The sequence below is a fragment of the Mixophyes fleayi genome, unplaced genomic scaffold (genome assembly GCF_038048845.1).
Source record: "Mixophyes fleayi isolate aMixFle1 unplaced genomic scaffold, aMixFle1.hap1 Scaffold_2298, whole genome shotgun sequence".
In the NCBI taxonomy this organism is placed as follows: Eukaryota; Metazoa; Chordata; class Amphibia; order Anura; family Limnodynastidae; genus Mixophyes; species Mixophyes fleayi.
The window spans coordinates 32501-40000 of record NW_027446452.1 but is presented as its reverse complement, the minus strand read 5'-3'; the positions used below and the strand labels follow the sequence as shown (position 1 = coordinate 40000).

At 45.7% G+C, this 7500-nt stretch overlaps 6 non-coding genes and 18 pseudogenes across 6 annotated transcripts in view; all 24 read left to right on the top strand.

Moving 5' to 3' along the window:
* The first annotated feature begins 63 nt into the window (after positions 1 to 63).
* Positions 64 to 182, top strand: LOC142122923 (5S ribosomal RNA). Its single transcript, XR_012684307.1, has one exon. It is a non-coding gene; the product is annotated as a 5S ribosomal RNA (ribosomal RNA).
* Positions 183 to 463: 281 nt separating this feature from the next.
* Positions 464 to 582, top strand: LOC142122759 (5S ribosomal RNA; annotated as a pseudogene).
* Positions 583 to 661: 79 nt separating this feature from the next.
* LOC142122820 (5S ribosomal RNA) lies at positions 662 to 780 on the top strand (annotated as a pseudogene).
* Positions 781 to 1220: 440 nt separating this feature from the next.
* On the top strand, positions 1221 to 1339 carry LOC142122844 (5S ribosomal RNA; annotated as a pseudogene).
* Positions 1340 to 1420: 81 nt separating this feature from the next.
* LOC142122776 (5S ribosomal RNA) lies at positions 1421 to 1539 on the top strand (annotated as a pseudogene).
* Positions 1540 to 1778: 239 nt separating this feature from the next.
* Positions 1779 to 1897, top strand: LOC142122764 (5S ribosomal RNA; annotated as a pseudogene).
* An 82-nt stretch (positions 1898 to 1979) lies between these two features.
* Positions 1980 to 2098, top strand: LOC142122806 (5S ribosomal RNA; annotated as a pseudogene).
* An 81-nt stretch (positions 2099 to 2179) lies between these two features.
* Positions 2180 to 2298, top strand: LOC142122865 (5S ribosomal RNA; annotated as a pseudogene).
* Positions 2299 to 2698: 400 nt separating this feature from the next.
* On the top strand, positions 2699 to 2817 carry LOC142122774 (5S ribosomal RNA; annotated as a pseudogene).
* Positions 2818 to 2896: 79 nt separating this feature from the next.
* Positions 2897 to 3015, top strand: LOC142122896 (5S ribosomal RNA; annotated as a pseudogene).
* Positions 3016 to 3291: 276 nt separating this feature from the next.
* On the top strand, positions 3292 to 3413 carry LOC142122787 (5S ribosomal RNA; annotated as a pseudogene).
* An 81-nt stretch (positions 3414 to 3494) lies between these two features.
* Positions 3495 to 3612, top strand: LOC142122788 (5S ribosomal RNA; annotated as a pseudogene).
* Positions 3613 to 4050: 438 nt separating this feature from the next.
* On the top strand, positions 4051 to 4167 carry LOC142122898 (5S ribosomal RNA; annotated as a pseudogene).
* An 82-nt stretch (positions 4168 to 4249) lies between these two features.
* LOC142122843 (5S ribosomal RNA) lies at positions 4250 to 4367 on the top strand (annotated as a pseudogene).
* Positions 4368 to 4606: 239 nt separating this feature from the next.
* LOC142122879 (5S ribosomal RNA) lies at positions 4607 to 4724 on the top strand (annotated as a pseudogene).
* An 82-nt stretch (positions 4725 to 4806) lies between these two features.
* LOC142122861 (5S ribosomal RNA) lies at positions 4807 to 4924 on the top strand (annotated as a pseudogene).
* Positions 4925 to 5325: 401 nt separating this feature from the next.
* Positions 5326 to 5444, top strand: LOC142122950 (5S ribosomal RNA). The gene has a single exon (XR_012684331.1). It is a non-coding gene; the product is annotated as a 5S ribosomal RNA (ribosomal RNA).
* A 470-nt stretch (positions 5445 to 5914) lies between these two features.
* LOC142122710 (5S ribosomal RNA) lies at positions 5915 to 6033 on the top strand. The gene has a single exon (XR_012684261.1). It is a non-coding gene; the product is annotated as a 5S ribosomal RNA (ribosomal RNA).
* Positions 6034 to 6114: 81 nt separating this feature from the next.
* On the top strand, positions 6115 to 6234 carry LOC142122778 (5S ribosomal RNA; annotated as a pseudogene).
* An 81-nt stretch (positions 6235 to 6315) lies between these two features.
* Positions 6316 to 6436, top strand: LOC142122859 (5S ribosomal RNA; annotated as a pseudogene).
* Positions 6437 to 6706: 270 nt separating this feature from the next.
* Positions 6707 to 6825, top strand: LOC142122925 (5S ribosomal RNA). The gene has a single exon (XR_012684309.1). It is a non-coding gene; the product is annotated as a 5S ribosomal RNA (ribosomal RNA).
* A 238-nt stretch (positions 6826 to 7063) lies between these two features.
* On the top strand, positions 7064 to 7179 carry LOC142122833 (5S ribosomal RNA; annotated as a pseudogene).
* An 81-nt stretch (positions 7180 to 7260) lies between these two features.
* LOC142122943 (5S ribosomal RNA) lies at positions 7261 to 7379 on the top strand. The gene has a single exon (XR_012684325.1). It is a non-coding gene; the product is annotated as a 5S ribosomal RNA (ribosomal RNA).
* An 81-nt stretch (positions 7380 to 7460) lies between these two features.
* The window catches only part of LOC142122920 (5S ribosomal RNA), a 119-nt gene continuing 79 nt past the window's right edge, over positions 7461 to 7500 (top strand). The window contains exon 1 of the ribosomal RNA XR_012684304.1: positions 7461 to 7500. This exon is cut by the window's right edge and continues 79 nt beyond it. This is a non-coding gene — a ribosomal RNA (5S ribosomal RNA).

Sequence of the window (7500 nt, the reverse complement as noted above, 5' to 3'; positions counted from 1 at the left end):
TTCCGGCTTCCTTCAATGCTTGTTTTTAGATGTATAAGAGATGTAGGTCAATAGGAAAACAAAACCTACAGCCACACCACCCTGAACAAGCCCAATCTCGTCTGATCTTGGAAGCTAAGCAGGGCTGGGCCTGGTTAGTACTTGGATGGGAGACCACCTGGGAATACCAGGTGCTGTAGGCCTTTTTTTTTCTCTCTTGTTCCGGCTTCCTTCAATGCTGCTTTTGAGATTATAAGAGATGTAGGTCAATACAAAACCAATACCTACAGCTAAACATCTCTGAACAAGCCCAATCTTGTTTGATCTTGGAAGCTAAGCAGAGCCGGGCCTGCTTAGTACTTGGATGGGAGACCACCTGCGAATACCAGGTGCTCTAGTGGCCTTTTTTTCTTCTCTCTTGTTCCGGCTTCCTTCAATGCTGGTTTTGAGATGTATAAGAGATGTAGGTCAATAGGAAAACAATACCTACAGCCACACCACCCTGAACAAGCCCAATCTCATCTGATCTTCGAAGCTAAGCAGGGCCAGGCCTGGTTAGTACTTGGATGGGAGACCACCTGGGAATACCAGGTGCTGTAGGCCTTTTTTTTTCTCTCTTGTTCCGGCTTCCTTCAATGCTGGTTTTGAGATTATAAGAGATGTAGGTCAATACAAAACCAATACCTACAGCTACACATCTCTGAACAATCCCAATCTCGTTTGATCTTGGAAGCTAAGCAGAGCCGGACCTGGTTAGTACTTTGATGGGAGACCACCTGGGAATACCAGGTGCTGTAGGCCTTTTTTTCTTCTCTCTTGTTCCGGCTTCCTTCAATGCTGGTTTCTAGATGTATAAGAGATGTAGGTCAATATGAAAACAATACCTACAGCCACTCCACCTTGAACAAGCACAATCTCGTCTGATCTTGAAAGATAAGCCGCGCCAGGCCTAGTTAGTACATGGATGGGAGACCACCTTTGACTGCCAGGTGCTGTAGGCCTTTTTTTTTTCTCTTTTGATCCGTCTTCCTTCAATGCTGGTTTTCAGATGTATAAGTGATGTAGGTCATAAAGAAACCAAATCCTACAACCACAACACCCTGAACAAGCCCAATCTCGTCTGATCTTGAAAGCTAAGCAGGTCCAGGCCTGGTTAGTACTTTTTTTTTTCTCTCTTGTTCTGGCTTCCTTCAATGCTGGTTTTGAGATGTATAAGTGATGTAGGTCATTAGGAACCCAATACCTACAGCCATACCACCCTGAACAAGCCCACTCTCATCTGATCTTGGAAGCTAAGCAGGTCCAGGCCTAGTTAGTACTTGGATGGGAGACCACCTGGGAATACCAGGTGCTGTAGGCTTTTTTTTTTTCTCTCTTGTTCCGGCTTCCTTCAATGCGGGTTTTTAGATGTATAAGAGATGTAGGTCAATATGAAAACAATACCTACAGCCACACCACCCTGAACAAGCCTAATCTCATCTGATCTTGGAAGCTAACCAGGGCCGGGCCTGGTTAGTACTTGGATGGGAAACCACCTGGGAATGCCAGGTGCTGTAGGCATTTTTTTTTTCTCTCTTGTTCCGACTTCCTTCAATGCTGGTTTTGAGATGTATAAGAGATGTAGGTCAATAGGAACCAATACCTACAGCCACACCACCCTGAACAAGCCCAATCTCGTCTGATCTTGAAAGCTAAGCAGGTCCGGGCCTGGTTAGTACTTTTTTTTTTCTCTCTTGTTCTGGCTTCCTTCAATGCTGGTTTTGAGATGTATAAGTGATGTAGGTCATTAGGAAACCAATACCTACAGCCACACCACCCTGAACAAGCCCAATCTCGTCTGATCTTGGAAGCTAAGCAGGGCCAGGCCTAGTTAGTACTTGGATGGGAGACCACCTGGGAATACCAGGTGCTGTAGGCTTTTTTTTGTTTCTCTCTTGTTCCGGCTTCCTTCAATGCGGGTTTTTAGATGTATAAGAGATGTAGGTCAATAGGAAAACAATACCTACAGCCGCACCACCCTGAACAAGCCCAATCTTGTCTGATCTTGGAAGCTAAGCAGGGACAGGCCTGGTTAGTACTTGGATGGGAGACCACCTGGGAATACCAGGTGCTGTAGGCCTTTTTTTTTTCTCTCTTGTTCCGGCTTCCTTCAATGCTGGTTTTTAGATGTATAAGAGATGTAGGTCAATAGGAAACCAATACCTACAGCCACACCACCCTGAACAAGCCCAATCTCGTCTGATCTTGGAAGCTAAGCACAGCCAGGCCTGGTTAGTACTTGGATGCGAGACCACCTGGGAATACCAGGTGCTGTAGGCCCTTTTTTTTTTCTCTCTTGTTCCGACTTCCTTCAATGCTGGTTTTGAGATGTATAAGAGATGTAGGTCAATAGGAAAACAATACCTACAGCCACACCACCCTGAACAAGCCCAATCTCATCTGATCTTGAAAGCTAAGCAGGTCCGGGGCCTGGTTAGTACTTTTTTTTTCTCTCTTGTTCCGGCCTCCTTCAATGCTGGTTTTGAGATGTATAAGAGATGTAGGTCAATAGGAAACCAATACCTACAGCCACACCACCCTGAACAAGCCCAATCTCGTCTGATCTTGAAAGCTAAGCTGGTCCGGGCGTGGTTAGTACTTTTTTTTTTCTCTCTTGTTCTGGCTTCCTTCAATGCTGGTTTTAAAATGTATAAGTGATGTAGGTCATTAGGAAACCAATACCTACAGCCACACCACCCTGCACAAGCCCAATCTCGTCTGATCTTGAAAGCTAAGCAGGGCTGGGCCTGGTTAGTACTTGGATGGGAGAGCACCTGGGAATACCAGGTGCTGTAGGCCTTTTTTTTTCTCTCTTGTTCCGGCTTCCTTCAATGCTGGTTTTGAGATTATAAGAGATGTAGGTCAATAGGAAACCAAAACCTACAGCTACACATCTCTAAACAAGCCCAATCTCGTTTGATTTTGGAAGCTAAGCAGGGCCAGGCCTGGTTAGTACTTGGATTGGAGACCACCTGGGAATACCAGGTGCTGTAGGCTTTTTTTTTTTCTCTCTTGTTCCGGCTTCCTTCAATGCTGGTTTTTAGATGTATAAGAGATGTAGGTCAATAGGAAACCAATACCTACAGCCACACTACACCACCCTGAACAAGACTGATCTTGGAGCTAAGCAGAGCCAGGCCTGGTTAGTACTTGGATGCGAGACCCACCTGGGGATACCAGGTGCTGTAGGCCCTTTTTTTTTCTCTCTTGTTCCGACTTCCTTCAATGCTGGTTTTGAGATGTATAAGAGATGTAGGTCAATAGGAAATCAATACCTACAGCCACACACCACCCTGAACAAGCCCAATCTCATCTGATCTTGGAAGCTAAGCAGGGCTGGGCCTGGTTTAGTACTTGGATGGGAGACCACCTGGGAATACCAGGTGCTGTAGGCCTTTTTTTCTTCTCTCTTGTTCCGGCTTCCTTCAATGCTGGTTTCTAGATGTATAAGAGATGTAGGTCAATAAGAAAACAATACCTACAGCCACACCACCCTGAACAAGCCCAATCTCATCTGATCTTGGAAGCTAAGCAGGGACGGGCCTGGTTAGTACTTGGATGGGAGACCACCTGGGATACCAGGTTCTGTAGGCCTTTTTTTCTTCTCTCTTGTTCCGGCTTCTTCAATGCTGGTTTCTAGATGTATAAGAGATGTAGGTCAATATGAAAACAATACCTACAGCCACTCCACCTTGAACAAGCACAATCTCGTCTGATCTTGAAAGATAAGCCACGCCAGGCCTAGTTAGTACATGGATGGGAGACCACCTTTGACTGCAGGTGCTGTAGGCCTTTTTTTTTTCTCTTTTGATCCGGCTTCCTTCAATGCTGGTTTTCAGATGTATAAGTGATGTAGGTCATAACGAAACCAAATCCTACAACCACAACACCCTGAACAAGCCCAATCTCGTCTGATCTTGAAAGCTAAGCAGGTCCAGGCCTGGTTAGTACTTTTTTTTTTCTCTCTTGTTCTGGCTTCCTTCAATGCTGGTTTTGAGATGTATAAGTGATGTAGGTCATTAGGAACCCAATACCTACAGCCATACACCCTGAACAAGCCCACTCTCATCTGATCTTGGAAGCTAAGCAGGTCCAGCCTAGTTAGTACTTGGATGGGAGACCACCTGGGAATACCAGGTGCTGTAGGCTTTTTTTTTTTTCTCTCTTGGTCCGGCTTCCTTCAATGCGGGTTTTTAGATGTATAAGAGATGTAGGTCAATATGAAAACAATACCTACAGCCACACCACCCTGAACAAGCCTAATCTCATCTGATCTTGAAGCTAACCAGGGCCGGGCCTGGTTAGTACTTGGATGGGAGACCACCTGGGAATGCCAGGTGCTGTAGGCATTTTTTTTTCTCTCTTGTTCCGACTTCCTTCAATGCTGGTTTTGAGATGTATAAGAGATGTAGGTCAATAGGGAACCAATACCTACAGCCACACCACCCTGAACAAGCCCAATCTCGTCTGATCTTGAAAGCTAAGCAGGTCGGGCCTGGTTAGTACTTTTTTTTTTCCTCTCTTGTTCTGGCTTCCTTCAATGCTGGTTTTGAGATGTATAAGTGATGTAGGTCATTAGGAAACCAATACCTACAGCCGCACCACCCTGTACAAGCCCAATCTCGTCTGATCTTGGAAGCTAAGCAGGGCCAGGCCTAGTTAGTACTTGGATGGGAGACCACCTGGAATACCAGGTGCTGTAGGCTTTTTTTTGTTTCTCTCTTGTTCCGGCTTCCTTCAATGCTGGTTTTTAGATGTATAAGAGATGTAGGTCAATAGGAAACCAATACCTACAGCCACACCACCCTGAACAAGCCCAATCTCGTCTGATCTTGGAAGCTAAGCACAGCCGGGCCTGGTTAGTACTTGGATGCGAGACCACCTGGGAATACAGGTGCTGTAGGCCCTTTTTTTTTTCTCTCTTGTTCCGACTTCCTTCAATGCTGGTTTTGAGATGTATAAGAGATGTAGGGTCAATAGGAAAACCATACCTACAGCCACACCACCCTGAACAAGCCCAATCTCATCTGATCTTGAAAGCTAAGCAGGTCGGGCCTGGTTAGTACTTTTTTTTTTCTCTCTTGTTCCGGCCTCCTTCAATGCTGGTTTTGAGATGTATAAGAGATGTAGGTCAATAGGAAACCAATACCCTACAGCCACACCACCCTGAACAAGCCCAATCTCGTCTGATCTTGAAAGCTAAGCTGGTCCGGGCGTGGTTAGTACTTTTTTTTTTCTCTCTTGTTCTGGCTTCCTTCAATGCTGGTTTTAAAATGTATAAGTGATGTAGGTCATTAGGAAACCAATACCTACAGCCACACCACCCTGAACAAGCCCAATCTCGTCTGATCTTGGAAGCTAAGCAGGGCTGGGCCTGGTTAGTACTTGGATGGGAGAGCACCTGGGAATACCAGGTGCTGTAGGCCTTTTTTTTTTCTCTCTTGTTCCGGCTTCCTTCAATGCTGGTTTTGAGATTATAAGAGATGTAGGTCAATAGGAAACCAAAACCTACAGCTACACATCTCTAAAACAAGCCCAATCTCGTTTGATTTTGGAAGCTAAGCAGGGCCAGGCCTGGTTAGTACTTGGATTGGAGACCACCTGGAATACGAGGTGCTGTAGGCTTTTTTTTTTTCTCTCTTGTTCCGGCTTCCTTCAATGCTGGTTTTTAGATGTATAAGAGATGTAGGTCAATAGGAAACCAATACTACAGCCACACCACCCTGAACAAGCCTGATCTTGGAAGCTAAGCAGAGCCAGGCCTGGTTAGTACTTGGATGCGAGACCACCTGGGGGATACCAGGTGCTGTAGGCCCTTTTTTTTTCTCTCTTGTTCCGACTTCCTTCAATGCTGGTTTTGAGATGTATAAGAGATGTAGGTCAATAGGAAATCAATACCTACAGCCACACCACCCTGAACAAGCCCAATCTCATCTGATCTTGGAAGCTAAGCAGGGCTGGGCCTGGTTAGTACTTGGATGGGAGACCACCTGGGAATACCAGGTGCTGTAGGCCTTTTTTTCTTCTCTCTTGTTCCGGCTTCCTTCAATGCTGGTTTCTAGATGTATAAGAGATGTAGGTCAATAAGAAAACAATACCTACAGCCACACCCACCCTGAACAAGCCCAATCTCATCTGATCTTGGAAGCTAAGCAGGGACGGGCCTGGTTAGTACTTGGATGGGAGACCACCTGGGAATACCAGGTTCTGTAGGCCTTTTTTTCTTCTCTCTTGTTCCGGCTTCCTTCAATGCTGGTTTCTAGATGTATAAGAGATGTAGGTCAATAGGGAAACAATACCTACAGCCACACCACCCTGAACAAGCCCAATCCTCGTCTGATCTTGGAAGCTAAGCAGGGACGGGCCTGGTTAGTACTTGGATGGGAGACCATCCTGGGAATACCAGGTGCTGTGGCCTTTTTTTTTCTCTCTTGTTCCGGCTTCCCTTCAATGCTGGTTTTTAGATGTATAAGAGATGTAGGTCAATAGGAAACCAATACATACAGCCACACCACCCTGAACAAGCCTGATCTTGGAAGCTAAGCAGAGCCGGGTTGGTTTAGTACTTGGATGCGAGACCACCTGGGAATACCAGGTGCTGTAGCCCTTTTTTTTTTCTCTCTTGTTCCGACTTCCTTCAATGCTGGTTTTGAGATGTATAAGAGATGTAGGTCAATAGAAAACCATTACCTACAGCCACACCACCCTGAACAAGCCCAATCTCGTCTGATCTTGGAAGCTAAGCAGGGCTGGGCCTGGTTAGTACTTGGATGGGAGACCACCTGGAAATACCAGGTGCTGTAGGCTTTTTTTTTTCTCTCTTGTTACGCCTCCTTCAATGCTGGTTTTGATATGTATAAGAGATGTAGGTCAATAGGAAACCAATACCTACTGCCACACCACCCTGAACAAGGCCCAATCTCGTCTGATCTTGAAAGCTAAGCAGGTCTGGGCTGGTTAGTACTTTTTTTTTTCTCTCTTGTTCCGGCTTCCTTCAATGCTTGTTTTTAGATGTATAAGAGATGTAGGTCAATAGGAAAACAATACCTACAGCCATACCCTGAACAAGCCCAATCTCGTCTGATCTTGGAAGCTAAGCAGGGCTGGGCCTGGTTAGTACTTGGATGGGAGACCACCTGGAAATACCAGGTGCTGTAGGCCTTTTTTTTTTCTCTCTTGTTCCGGCCTCCTTCAATGCTGGTTTTGAAATGTATAAGAGATGTAGGTCAATAGAAAAACAATACTTACAGCCACACCACCCTGAACAAGCCCAATCTCGTCTGATCTTGGAAACTAAGCAGAGCCGGGCCTGGTTAGTACTTGGATGGGAGACCACCTGGGAATACCAGGTGCTGTAAGCCTTTTTTTCTTCTCTCTTTTTCCGGCTTCCTTCAATGCTGGTTTCTAGATGTATAAGAGATGTAGGTCAATAGGAAAAAAATACCTACAGCCACACCACCCTGAACAAGCCCAATCTCATCT